Source organism: Stegodyphus dumicola, chromosome 10 (assembly GCF_044657685.1).
Source record: "Stegodyphus dumicola isolate Sdum_Otavi_A_Nest chromosome 10, ASM4465768v1".
Classification (NCBI taxonomy): domain Eukaryota; kingdom Metazoa; phylum Arthropoda; class Arachnida; order Araneae; family Eresidae; genus Stegodyphus; species Stegodyphus dumicola.
Window position 1 is genome coordinate 135,289,611 of NC_140777.1, and position 12,522 is coordinate 135,302,132.

The following is a 12,522-nucleotide window of genomic DNA, read 5'->3' on the forward strand; positions in this document are numbered from 1 at the left end:
CGGTGAGCCAGAAGGGCTATTAGTCTCAAAACGGCATTTTATGGCGTTTCACTATAAACGGCGAATCACTCTTTAAATTGTTGCCACCAAATATTACCGACCTGTATTATATTTAAAGAAATTAAATAATGAAGAAGCTGCATGAATGTATGCATGTTTCTAGCACTGTGAAGAAAGTACGGTACCTACAGTCATCCAATTTTTAATAACGTAATCCTCCACCCGAACATGAGCACCTGGACCCCCGAATTTTGAATTTCGAATTTTTTCCATATTTTGGAAAATTTTAAGGAATTTTTGATTAACAAACTCAACGATTTTAAAGCCAGTAGTGGCAACACCGTACAGAAGAAAAGTGTTTTTATCTCCTGCGCGCGACACTGTCTACAGATGTTCTGTTTTTAAACATTTTGCGATATTGCTGTTGAATTGAATATTATGTGGCCTGAGTGTGAACACACAAAACGTTAAAAGACGCAGTTTTGAATGTCATATAAAATCTGAAAACTTTCAGAATTTTTTTAAAATTTTACTTACTTATTTGTTTATGTATTTTTCAAAATTGGTTTCACGCTGATTTCCTTCAAATGTTAGGTTAGGTTATTTGGCCAAGCACATTGGCCAAATAACGTAGGTTTGATTTCGTGGAGTAATTTCTAAGGAAAACTGATTGCATAGTAAAAATCACAAAAGCCAACGCAGTAGTCAACAGTTTTAACTACTCGGGTACAGTGGAGCCAGATTTGCTTCTAAAGAATTTGGAATTTAGTGACAGAATATTACAGCCATGCGCCAAAAAAAATGGATAATGATCCAATTCCAGATGAAAAAAAAAATCATATTTTCTTGAAAGGAAAATCATGCAAACTGTCATTCTGTCAACCAAGAGTTTGAATCCCCCCCCTGTTAATCAGAAATTGTAAAATACAGTAAATGCCCCTTAATGTTATCATTTGGATATTGTTATCGAACTGCAGAAATTCCTCTAATTTGTATATGAAAACATGAAAAATACATCACTCATTGCGATTAACAGTTCGGTTAATACGATCCAAATATTACAAATACATTTTTTAAACAAAGGTTTCTTTTAAAGTTTAATATGGTTTATCAGTTTGAGTTTATGTATAAACATGGCTCAAGTGGAATAGCGACACATTTTACAGGATATTAGATGAATTATGCGTTTAGACTAACGTATTTCGTCCATTTTACGCCTATTTATTTCGTTTTTTCATAGTTGCCGGTTTTTCCCGGTTGCATATTTCCGAATTCTATCCCACCCCCTTTTCGAATTCAAATAAAATCGTGACTGTTTCGTATCATTTAAGTCGTTATTGTATTTTTCTCCATGGATAATTGATGTCATTTTTATTGCCGAAAAGGAAGATTGAGCGATTCTCCAATTGTATGAGGTTTTAGATTTTTCGTAATTAAATATGAAATTTGTAAGGATGCCGATGAAACCTCAGGAACTGTTGTATATTTTCTCAAAAATACATTTTGATATTTCACGCTGTTAGTTAATTTCTTAAAAATTAATCAGATTTATTTACTAAATCGTTATGTTTAGTTTCCAAATATAGTTTTAATTTAACAGGTTTCATGCATTGATTTTTCATTGCATTTAACACACAACGGATATTCATTTTCCACTGATAATGCAACATGTAAAACAGTATCTAATAAACTCTTCTTGATATTTACTTGATTTTTTATTAGAAGTAGAAAGAAAAATGTTTATTAGATGTCTGGCCATCATTCCCATTTTCACTCTTGCCGATTTAATCCCAGTATACGTTACACACGGGATTGGGTGAATTTTGCGACATTATTATAAGCAGTAAACGGGTCATTTTGGTGTTGGCGAAAATTTTCAAACTCGCGCCAAGACCATACCGCGTTCTAGGATTGTACCCTCTTGTGTAGCCATTTATCCATCAAACAAAACTGATTTTTTTTTTTTTTTTTTTTTTTTTTTTTTTTTTTTTTTTTTTTTTTTTATCATCCTTCAAGCACGCAATCGAATTTTCCAATACTTCGAAAATGTTATATGCTTGCTTGACAACAAATTTGGTTAGAAATAGGGAACACAAGTGTGTAAACTATGCATATTACAATTATCGCTGCGCGCTTTGAAATTCGATTCTCGAATTGTTCAAGCATAACGCCTGAATCAAGGGGAAAACAATACAATCAAAATTAATATATGGAAATGATTAATTTAAAATTCCTAGTAAATGTTAAACATCCAAAATTCTTTTCAAATGCCGTTATATTTTTTGTTGTCAAATAAATTTTTTTTGAATTTAGCGACCCCCCAAAATTTCTTCGCGACTTGCGTACCATTGCCATAATAACGCTTTGTATTCATGTAAACCTGATTAATTCTGAAGTGGTTTAAATTCTGTCAGAAACAGTACAAGTGATCTATTTTTCAATTGCATTTGGAAAAAATGATTTCAGACTTGTTTTCAACTGCATGTAACAGAGTATTATCAGAATTACGGGAAACTGCGACTGTGAAAATGGATAAACATCAGCTGTCCAATGTGAAAAATAATGTTATCATTTGGATATTGTTATCGAATTGCAGAACGCCCTTCAGTTTGTATACGAAAACATGGAAAATACATCGCTTATTGTGATCAACAGTTCGGTTAATACGATCCAAATATTACAAATACATTTTTTTAAACAAGGTTTCTTTTAAATTTTAATATGGTATATCAATAGAGTTTATGGATGGACATGGGTCAAGTGGAATAGCGACACATTCTACAGGATATTAGATGAATATGCGTTTAGACTAACATATAATATAACATCTTTCATATATTCCAAAACGAAAAAAGACTTTCGGCCCGCCGCGTATTTAGAGTGCCCCCCATGCCGCACAGACACTATACATTTACAAACATCCATGCAGTCTCCGGGATTCGAGCGCGAGTCTTTCGGTACGGTACTCAGAGTCACTAATCACTATCCCGGTTGGAAAAATGTGATCACATTTAATGGAGTCTTGGTGTATCACGATGGAACGGTGTTTGGACACAACAAGGTGCCCAGGCACAGTCGCCTTAACCCTTCTACAACAAGTAAAAAATTCCTAAATAGTGCACGAAATAACTAGAGCAACGCATATAATTTATATGTATATTTGTATCTAATTTAATTCTTGCTTTTAATTTATTCCTTTTACAATTGAAATTTTGTTATTCATGATTTAATTCCAGTCCCCGTTAAACATTTTTAACAATTTTCATTCAAGTTGCTTAAAAACATCTTTCGAAATAGAACTTACTAAGTATGGATTCACTCTTTTCAGATAAATCTACTATAATTAATCTTAGAAGATAAATATAATCAATATTATTTAGTAAATAAATTATATATATATATATATATATATATATGGATATGGTATGTGTGTGTGTGAGAGAGAGAACACGTTTTAATTCTAGTTTGCAGTACATACGGGATTCGGCGGCATTATGTGTCATTTTGGTGTTGGCGACGATTTTTAAAGTCGCGTCAAATGCTGTTCCGTATACTAGGATTTTACCTAGAACAGGGTTTCTTAAACTGTAGGTCACGATTCCCGTGTTGGTCGCGGGACCTGCAGTAGGATGTTGCCAAAATTTTAGCAGTTTTGATATTTCTTTAACTTAATATAATAATTTTACAGTTATCAAATATTTTTACACAATGTATCTGAAAATAAAAAAAGCTAGACAATACAGACAAAGGGAAAAACGAAAACGTTTCGACGCATTCTTTTTATAATATAAACGTTCATTTTCCTTGCTTTGCACGTGAAGCTGTCATTTCGTTTGTTACATATTTAAAAATTTCACATCGTTCTATGTCTTAAAATTAGAAATTAAAGGGAATGACCTGAAACTGCAATAGTATATTACAGTACAAGTGAAAAAAATTGAGAGTTTCACTCATGAGTGTGTCTTATTTGCGCAATACTTATGGAGTCCCACAAAATTTGTGTAAATATTACGGGGTCCTGAGGTTTAAATGAAAGTTTATTGCAAGGTGGTAGTAGAAAGTTTTCCCTGCCATTTATATAACCGTACTTGCTAGAATAAGATATTCCGCCTCTCCCGAGTAGCTAGTCAAATTATTTCGTTTGTCTAAAACTGAAGTGAAACTCATTTCAATTTAAATCTGACAGTTTTCGGAAGCGAAGTGTTTGTTTTAGACTAAAAAAATCACCAGCATTAATTGAAATGGTAACAAAGGATTCGAATTTGCAATGACCAATGCCTTTATCCCCACATCATCAAAGAATTATTTTTATCGCCAAAAAGAGGGTTCCGCAAAGAGGTAAAATTTAGTGCCAAATGTTAAATTTAACAAGAGTAACTGCCTTCTACAGTGAAAAAAAGGTAAAAACACTGAAGGACTTAATTTAGTAAATTTTTTTGTGTCAAAAAAGGGCCAGAATCAATTTTGTGAGGGGTTACATCATGAATTTTGACAAGCATCGACGTTTCCTTGATCAGTGGTTGTTAACAAGAGCAGAGTGAAAACGCTCGAACTTTATGTCGCCAAGTGCTTCGGGTCTGGGAGGGGGCCGAAATTTACAATTAGCAAACGGTGCAAATCCATCCAATGAAATTTTAGTGTAATTTTTAACTGATTTTTCTGATTGGCTAGAAAGGGCACATGACCGTTCGCCACTGACTTCGCGACGAAGTGCAAAAGCTTTACGGCTCATACTAAGGCTATACTAAGGTTTAGAGGAGCCTTAGCTCATACTAGTCTTTAACTTTGTTGGATCTAGGTGCTATTCTTGCGATTATAAATTCTCTATATATTTTTCATTGTCTAATTTGATCTAATTTTCTAATTCTTTTTAAGATCTTTAATAGCTTTCTGTTTGATATATTTTTTGTATAATTTTCTAATTCTTTTTAAGATATTTAATCTTAAATATCTTTGTATTTTTGATTTTTTTTAATATAATTTTCTAATTCTTTTTAAGAATCTTTAATATTTTTGTATTTGATATATTTTTTATAAATTTTCTAATTCCTTTTTCAGATATTTTATCTTTGTATTTGATATATTTTTTTATATAATTTTCTAATTCTTTTTCAGATATTTAAGCTTTAATATCTTCGTACATAACTAACCTTACTAACATTTGTATATAAATACTAATTTTTCTTACTAACTATTAACATTTGTATATAATATTTTTGTAAATAATCTTTGTAATAAATACTTTTTTTCTTGCCATTAAAATTTTTGTATTGTAGTATATATATTGTAATTTACTTGTGTAATAAAAATAAAAATTTCTGAAATGGAGTCCGAGCCTTTCAGCTCCAGGTAATGTATATTTGCGTATTTATATTGTTTTATTTATTTTTTAGCACTTCACTCGGTTTGTCGGTACTACCAATGTCCCGGTTAAATCTTTGTTGATGAAAATTAAATTATCTGCATTAAGTTTTTCATAATAAACTGTAGTTAAATTCTTTTAATGTATTGCATCAGTCTATTCTATTGGTTATCTATTTAATTAAGTGTTAATATTTGTGTTTAATTTTTTACATCAGTAATTGTTACTTAACGAAAGTTCATCCACTCATTAGTATGTACATGATTATTAATTTTATTTTCATCGTATTTAAAAGTACAGTTGGCGTCGTTTGATTTGCGTAACGTTTGTCTAGAGCTATTTTGTTAACTATATATATCGTTGAGCATAGCAGCAGAATTCAATTAATTTACTATAAATATAACTATAAACGGATAAATCGATGCTTTCACAGTATATTAGGAAAAGGAAACAATTGGTTTAATCCTCTGTGTGAAACAACGCAGCAAATATAAAATTAGGGTGTGAAGTGCAGAATCGCCCACTTATTTGGCGCTTTTTACAAGAGTAAGAAAAACTGGATTTTTGTCAATTTCCTTTGACTTTTTTACATCAATGTGTACTTGAACAAAGGAAGATGCACATTGCCGATATTGTGCAATTCTCTGATGTTTTTTTAAGTGAAAATACGTCGATGTGTTACCGGATAGGGTAAATCATCTTTATATGTCACAAATTTCATTTACATGATCAGCGCAAACTGATGCAAAACGGTGATATACAATCTTTTCTAAATTTGAAAAACTGAGATTTTAGTTGGAAAATGAGCTAGACAAGTTAAGGTACTGCTAAAATGCAGCTTTGTATTAACAAAACACAGAATCACAATGAACAGTATTTCGATAGACTTGCTTTCGATCGAATTTCGGATCCTTTAAATTCGGTGATATCGGAAAAGCTGTGATAGAAGTGGCGGTACGCCTCAATGCCGTATAGGCTATCTATCTTGTCCGGAAAAGGTCTAATATTTTTTGCCGATTTGAATATTTTTTTTAAAGTTTGTTCAGCATATTGTGAATTTCAGAAATGTTGCATGAGTATATGAACACAAGATTCATGTAATGAGAAGTGCAGTGCATATGGATTGCTTTTGGAGCAAAAGCTTTAATCTGAGCTCCAATTCCCTTTTTTATCACGTTACCTGCTCCATCATAACTCATAGCTAATGTTGCTACCATCTAACCCGGATTTTGAAATTATTGAGATTATAGAATTATTATTGAGTGGACCTGTAATCTTAGCTAGTCTGAGAAAATGTAGGATGTCTTTCTTATCTAATATTTTTTGACTGTTCACAAATCATCTTGTACACCATCATAAAGTTTCCTTATTATTTGAAGTGACTTCATCAGTTATAATGGAATAAAAGTGAGCAATGGTATTGCTGTATGGGAAAAAAATTTCTTTACCTCTAGCACGCAAGGCTATTGGAAATTTTGAAGATAGGCCTTTTTTAAATATTTTTTTTATATAGCTGTTTACTTGAATTTTATGTGATTTATGTACGAAGAACAGGCTATTTGAGAATTAAAGGTAACACACAAAACATTAAAAGAATTCCCTTTGGGTGTAATATAAAATTTGAAATCTTTCAGCTTTTATTTTAATATTTTTAATTTTATATTTTTTTCTAAAGCACAAATGTGAATTACCCCAGAAGGGCTATTAGTTTCAAAATGGCATTTTGTGTCAAATCACTTTAAATGTCCGAAGCACTTTTCTAATTGTTGTCACCAAATATTATCACCCTGTATCATATTTCATGAAACTAAATAATGATAATTTGCATGAACATATGTATGTTTACGCATTGTTGAAAAACAATGTTGCCTATAGTCATTAAATTTTGGATAACATAGTCCTCCACCCGAACATATAGGCACTTGGAAGCCTGAATTTGGAATTAACATATTTTTATTATCTATTTTATACTTTGTAGAAATTTAACAAATTTTTGATTAAAAATCATAGTTTTAAAGTGAGCAGTGTAATTATTTTACATTTTGTAAAAATTTAACTAATTTTATATTGTAAACTGAATTTAATAAAAGTAGTTAAATAAGAAATTAAAAGATCCAACTCAGTAAGTCAGAGCCGGAACAGCTAATGAAGGTTATGAGACTGTGATATTACTTTTGGTTTTGTGAAACGAAGGATTACTAGGATACTTTCAGATTGAAGTTCTGTAGAAACAAAAGTTTAAGTACCCTCCCCCTTTCTGAAGCTCTTTATTTGTTTATTGACTTTTGCTTATTAAAATGTCACTAAAGGAGATATGAGCAGAAAAACGTACATTCGGAGTTGCGATTCGTATGTTACGCTGTAAGAAAGAAACGTAGTGCCAGAGTGTCACTATGGTAAATAAATGTATTGAAAGTAAAAGTGTTATTTTCTGTAATGTGTGTGGTGTTATTTTATTGTGATATATAGCTATTCATGAGAAATAGAATAATTCAATTCAAGTGTGTTTGGTGAATTGAATTATTCTATTTCTCGTCAATAGCTATATATCGCAATAAAATAACACCACACACACATTACAGAAAATAACACTTTTACTTTCAATACATTTATTTTCCATGGCGACAGTCTAGCGCTAGCTTTCTTTCTTACAGAGTAACATATGATTCGCAACTCCGAATGTGTACAACAAGAATCAAGTTTATCGAAAATATATTTCAGCGGCGATTCTAGTGGCGCATGCGCTATTAGACAAGATTCTGCTCTGTCGCCAAGTATTTCTCAGCTAATACAAAACAAAGCCACTGTACTGAAGATAACACAGTTCAGTGAAAGAGTCTCTAAATGTCAATTACATTTAATGTTGCTGACGCAGACTCATTTTGCGTAGGATGCATATTCATAAATCGTTTCAGATGAACATACACTTGTTCGTGGTGATTAGAGAACCTTTCTTCTAGTAATGAAAAGGCTAATTTATAATTAGAGTCAACTATGGATATTGACTGAACAATACGATTAGCATCTCCTCTTAGCTCAGATTTTAAGTACTGTAATTTGACCACATCTGTTAAATTAGGATTTGAATCAACACTGGCTAAAAAATATCTTTAAGTGAAAGCTACTCGTGTAAGTTACCCGAAAACGTTGGCAAAATAATTTTGGATAATTTAACATTGACCTAAGCATTCGTGAAAACCAAAGGTTCCTATTCAATTTCTTTGGAAAGCTTAGCTAATTTACGATTTAATTCGACTTCTACATCTAAGACAATATCGTCAATCTCTTCTTTCTCTTTTACATAAGCATCAATACAATCAAAAGTCTTTAATCCGGACTTGTCAGGACTTCAGCGATTCCAGATTATCGGTTTTCCCGGATTATAGATCATCAGTTTAAATCTGGTAAAATGGCATGCATAAATTATAAAATTAAAAATATAAAACCGTAATTTATGAAATAAAGAGCAATTATGATCTAAAGGGTATGATCTAAAGCTCATTTATTAAACAAAAGGTAAAGAGCAAAAACAGATGCTATATGTTTGATATTATTAAAAAAATTAGCGATTTTTTTTCTCCCTGGAGCAAATTACCAAAAAAAAAAAAAAAAAAAAAAAAAAAACTTATTTACAAAAAACCAATATTACATGGTTGGTTTGATTGTTAATACATTGTATGTCTCCCAGACAATGCAATACAGTCCGTACAACGCCTAGGCATCTGAGTATCAAATTATCGATCTGATCTTGGGGGATATTACATCACTCAAAAAGCAATGCACTCCGAAGTTCCGGTAGACATGTAGAAGGAGGTTGACGGGCTGCAACTCGTCGGCCAAGCATGTCCCACACGTGTTCTACTGGTTCAAGTCTGGTGAGAATGCTGGCCAGTCTGTACGGGTGATATCCTCCGATTGAAGGCATTCGCTTACGATATTTGCACGGTGAGGACTGGCGTTGTCATCCATAAACAAATTGTGTGCCCATGGCACCCCGAAACAAATGTACATGTTGTTCCAGAATGACGTCCCGATAGATATGGCTTGTCATGATTCCAATTTGAACATGAAGGTCAGTTCTGGAACCCAGAATAATTCCACCCCAGACGAGCACTCCTACACCACTGTAACGGTGTCGTTCAATGATGCTTTCTTGGTGGTAACGAATACATGGAGCTCTCCATATGAAAGTCCGGCGAGAATCAGACTGCAAGCTAAACCTGGACTCGTCGGAAAACATCACACAAGCCCACTGTTGCGGTGTCCACAGTGCATGCTCTCTACTCCAGGCTAACCGCAGGCGACAGTGAGTTGCAGTAAGTGGAACGCATCTGACAGGTCTACGAACATATAAACCAATCTGCCCTAAGCGTCTGTACACAGTCTGCCTTGAAATTGTCGTACCAGTGGCTGAAGAGAGCTGACGAGGCAGGTCTCAGGCTGTGCTCCACCTGTTTGTTTTGGCAGTAACTGCCAAATACCGGTCCTTATTCGGCGCTGTAACTCTGGGGCGACCTGTGCTGTAACGTCTACTCACATTACCATCATCTCCAGTATCGGAAATTGTGTTTGACATAATCGAAAGTTCCAACTTACTTTTATTAAATTGCTCTAATAGTCTAAAAGAAAATAATAAGCCGTATCCAATTAGAAGATTAAGGAACAACACAATCTGCAACATTAACTGAAATAGATTATTTTAGCTTAGCTTATACCGTCCGTTATACATTAAACGCGCATGCGTAAACGTATTATGCATATGCGTAAACGCATGCGCGGAAAATTTGTAGCTTTGAGGTCCGGATTATAGATCATTCCGGATTATGGATGTCCGGATTAAAGACTTTTGACTGCACTTTCTTCAATACATAACCCGAACAAAGAATCGAAATTGGAATTTATCTTTGTCTCGAACACTTTAAACTTATTCTTCAGCACTTCCAAATCACTTCTTTGGATATTTTTGTCGGCAACGTTTTGTTTTAACTTTGTTTTCAATGTATGTTTTTTCGCTGATATCTCCTTTAGTGACCTTTTAATTACCAAAAGTCAATAAACAAATAAAGAGCTTCAGAAAGAGGGATGGTACTTACTTTTTTGTTTCTACAGAACTTCAATCTGAAAGTATCCTATGTAATTCTTCATTTCACAAAACCGAAAGTAATATCACAGTCTCATAAACTTCATTAGCTGTTCCGGCTCTGACCGCCTAAACAATTGATTAAACAACGTTGAACAATTTAATTAATTGTAACAAATTGCCTCAGGCTCTTTTATAAGTATTAGTTTATGTTTTATAAAAATTTAGCAAATTTTTGATTAAGAAACATATTTTTAAGGCAAGCAGTGTAATTAATAAAACATTTGTATTTTAAGTGTGCAAGACAGTCTGTCTGAAATTGTAGCTTTTAAATACTTTTAGTCCAAAGTAGCATTAGCCCAAACATCTAATGATTGTCTGTAAATGAAAAAAATTGCCCGTTTGGACCTAATTTTTATCCTATAAAATCTGAGATTGTTTTCATTATTTATTTGAGGGGTACTGAACCCAAGGTTTGCATAACTTTTCAACCACAAGGTTTGTGCTTACATTATTTTCTTATTTTTTATAAAAAGTTTTAGAAAAGTATTTAAAATAAATGGATCTTATATCGAGTTAAAGAAAGTGCTTACAGATTGTATTTTTTAAATAAGCTAATTATCTTTAAGATAAATGCTATTATTTTTTTATGATGACAATAATAGAAAAATAAGGGGAATAAAGTCTCCTGAATATTTCTTTTTGCAGAATTATTTATATTAAAATAAATTTCATAATCCTTAATTTTATTTGCATGAATTTCACATATTTCATAAAAAAACAGATGCATATTTGTATCCTATAAAATAATTTGTTAAAATTCTACAGGATATTTGAGTGGGCTTCCCAGACACTGTTATTTCATAAAATAACAAGCAAATATTTATATTGTATACATCAATGCCTTTAAAGATTACGTTATTTCATGTAATTGTAAGATACCTGTTTAAGTATTTATTCCATGCTAAAAGAAATTATTTGTAAATTAGGTGATATTAATTTCTTTAAAAGTAATTCATGGGTTCAGTGCAAATTGCATTTTATTTTATAGAAGAAATTTTGTTTCACAAACTTTTTGCATACACAAAGCTTTCGGTCGAAGGCTTCTTAGTATTTTTCGGTTTCGGCACGAAAATCGCCTACAGGTCGGCAGATAGTGTGGCTGGATACGAGGTTTTTATTTATGAACCTCGCGCTGTAACATCTTTCTCTATTGATTGCTATTTCCCTACTGCCAGTTGCCGCATTCATTCGAAACCATTTCGTATTTATCAAAATCTGACAAGAATATTCTGCGTGTCGTGATTTGGAAAGCCATCTTTCAATACGAAATAATCCGTAGATACACCTAGAAGATTAAAGGTGCCATTTAGTTGTTGAGTTATCGATGAAATGGTTTCATTTCATGGTTCTTGGACTATAGTTTAAGCCTAATTTTCTATCACGAATGAGGCCCACCAGCGGCCGAGCGGTGGAGTCACCGAACGCTGGTAGTCGGTCCGAGGTTCGAATCCCAGGAACGGGCTGGGCGTTTTCGTGGTTTTCCCCATGTGTAACGTGTATACAAGCCAGTTTCCCTTAGAAAGTGCTCCACAAAGGCACAGGCAGATAGCCCTTGAGGCTTTGTCATAATCACACACAATCATGAATGATGCCTTTTCTTTGTCAAAATTTTATTGCAAATTTTTCATCTCTGGCAATTTCTAAATAGATAGATTCGATGCACTTTTAAAAAGTTTAAAAAGTATACCAGTATTTCAGTGGTAAATTAAAATTTAGAGCTATCTAAATTTATGTGCAGTCATAATTCACTTGCATTTAGAAGTATCTAAATTTATGTGATGTCAATTTATGATTTAAATGGATGTGTGTGCCAAGTTTGGTGCTTTTATGCATGTACTGTCACTGTGGTTTATTATGGTCTCGGTAATAAAATTGTACCTATTTTTGTTTATTATAGGAATGCGAAGCGCCCAAGAAGAGGATGTGAGCAAACAAGCCCTGTGGATGTGGAGGCTGAGAGGTAAGATACCAATTTTTTCTCTTGGCTTCTTTTTTTTGTTATTGTTGCTTCTTTGTC

At 32.8% G+C, this 12,522-nt stretch overlaps 2 long non-coding RNA genes across 11 annotated transcripts in view; one reads left to right on the forward strand and one right to left on the reverse strand.

Annotated features, from left to right (window-relative positions):
* LOC146995109 (uncharacterized) overlaps positions 1–12,522 on the forward strand; it is a 330,907-nt gene that overhangs the window by 65,176 nt on the left and 253,209 nt on the right. For 4 of the 7 annotated variants that reach the window (XR_015043553.1, XR_015043560.1, XR_015043559.1 and 1 more), the window contains exon 3: positions 12,403–12,465. This is a non-coding gene — a long non-coding RNA (uncharacterized LOC146995109). Of the gene's footprint in view, positions 1–5,067; positions 5,350–12,402; positions 12,466–12,522 lie in introns of those variants that run through there. The other 3 variants (XR_015043555.1, XR_015043556.1, XR_015043554.1) reach the window with 1 other exon arrangement.
* Positions 1–12,522, reverse strand: part of LOC146995110 (uncharacterized) — an 85,022-nt gene that overhangs the window by 55,173 nt on the left and 17,327 nt on the right. The gene's annotated exons all lie outside the window — the stretch shown is intronic.